Below are 2,239 nucleotides of genomic sequence, written 5' to 3'. Positions count from 1 at the left end.
ACTTGACAGCGTTGTAACTATACTAATGTATATTTATCCTACTAGTAGAACTTTGCAGCGTTGTAACTATCCTAATGTATCTTTATCCTTCTAGCAGAACTTGACAGCGTTGTAACTATACTAATGTATATTTATCCTACTAGTAGAACTTTGCAGCGTTGTAACTATCCTAATGTATCTTTATCCTTCTAGTACAACTTGACAGCGTTGTAACTATCCTAATGTATATTTATCCTACTAGTAGAACTTTGCAGCGTTGTAACTATCCTAATGTATCTTTATCCTTCTAGCAGAACTTGACAGCGTTGTAACTATCCTAATGTATCTTTATCCTACTAGTAGAACTTGGCAACGTTGTAACTATCTTAATGTATATTTATCCTTCTAGTAGATCTTGACAGCGTTGTAACTATCCTAATGTATATTTATCCTTCTAGTACAACTTGACAGCGTTGTAACTATCCTAATGTATATTTATCCTACTAGTAGAACTTTGCAGCGTTGTAACTATCCTAATGTATCTTTATCCTACTAGTAGAACTTTGCAGCGTTGTAACAATCTTAATGTATATTTATCCTTCTAGTAAAACTTGACAGCGTTGTAAATATCCTAATGTATCTTTATCCTACTATTAGAACTTTGCAGCGTTGTAACTATCCTAATGTATCTTTATCCTACTAGTAGAACTTGACAGCGTTGTAACTATCCTAATGTATATTTATCTTTCTAGTAAAACTTGACAGCGTTGTAAATATCCTAATGTATATTTATCTTACTAGTAGAACTTGACAGCGTTGTAACTATCCTAATGTATCTTTATCCTACTAGTAGAACTTTGCAGCGTTGTAACTATGCTAATGTATCTTTATCCTACTAGTAGAACTTGGCAACGTTGTAAATATCCTAATGTATATTTATCTTTCTAGTAAAACTTGACAGCGTTGTAAATATCATAATGTATCTTTATCCTACTAGTAGAACTTTGCAGCGTTGTAACAATTTTAATGTATCTTTATCCTTCTAGTAAAACTTGACAGCGTTGTAAATATCCTAAGGTAGGTTTAAAGATTATCAAGTTTTCCAATTTAAATACTTTTCAGTTCTATTTAGGAAAAAATAATAAAACCAAACATTTTGGAATCCTTTCCACGTAGTGAACGAATTTTGTCATGTTGGCCATTAGGGTTTAGTCTTGACATGTTAAAAATTATGTCAGATAGGATGTCATGTTGGTTGGGTTGTACTCTTGACACGTTAAAAATTATGTCAGATAGGATGTCATGTTGGCCATTAGGGTGTAGTCTTGACACGTTAAAAATTATGTCAGATAGGATGTCATGTTGGTTGGGGTGTAGTCTTGACACGTTAAAAATTATGTCAGATAGGATGTCATGTTGGTTGGGGTGTAGTCTTGACACGTTAAAAATTATGTCAGATAGGATGTCATGTTGGTTGGGGTGTAGTCTTGACACGTTAAAAATTATGTCAGATAGGATGTGATGTTGGTTGGGATGTACTCTTGACACGTTAAAAATTATGTCAGGATGTCATGTTGGCCATTAGAGTGTAGTCTTGACACGTTAAAAACTATGTCAGATAGGATATCATGTTGGCCATTAGGGTGTACTCTTGACACGTTAAAAATTATGTCAGATAGGATGTCATGTTGGCCATTAGGGTGTAGTCTTGACACGTTAAAAATTATGTGAGATAGGATGTCATGTTGGTTGGGTTGTACTCTTGACACGTTAAAAATTATATCAGATAGGATGTCATGTTGGTTGAGTTGTAGTCTTGACACGTTAAAAATTATGTGAGATAGGATGTCATGTTGGTTGGGTTGTACTCTTGACATCTTAAAAATTATGTCAGATAGGATGTGATGTTGGTTGGGATGTAGTCTTGACATGATAAAAATTATGTCGTAAGGTTGTAACATCCAGATAGGATGTCATGTTGGGTAATAACACGTAGTCTACATAACTTAGTTATGTCGTAAGGTTTCAAAAAGAGCAACAGAATGAGTGGTTCGATATAATGTAGATAGGTGAAACACTGTATTACTTTTGAAAATATTTTGGAATCTATCTGCTGAGAAAAAGAGTTGGGGTGGTTTGTTTGTTTGTTTTTTGGAATTTCGCGCAAAGCTACACGAGGGCTATCTGCGCTAGCCGTCCCTAATTTAGCAGTGTAAGACTAGACGGAAGGCAACTATTCATCACCACCCACTGCCAACTC

This window comes from Limulus polyphemus, unplaced genomic scaffold (assembly GCF_000517525.1).
Source record: "Limulus polyphemus unplaced genomic scaffold, Limulus_polyphemus-2.1.2 Scaffold6778, whole genome shotgun sequence".
Classification (NCBI taxonomy): domain Eukaryota; kingdom Metazoa; phylum Arthropoda; class Merostomata; order Xiphosura; family Limulidae; genus Limulus; species Limulus polyphemus.
The sequence above is the reverse complement of the archived record's forward strand: the minus strand, read 5'-3'. Positions refer to the sequence as shown.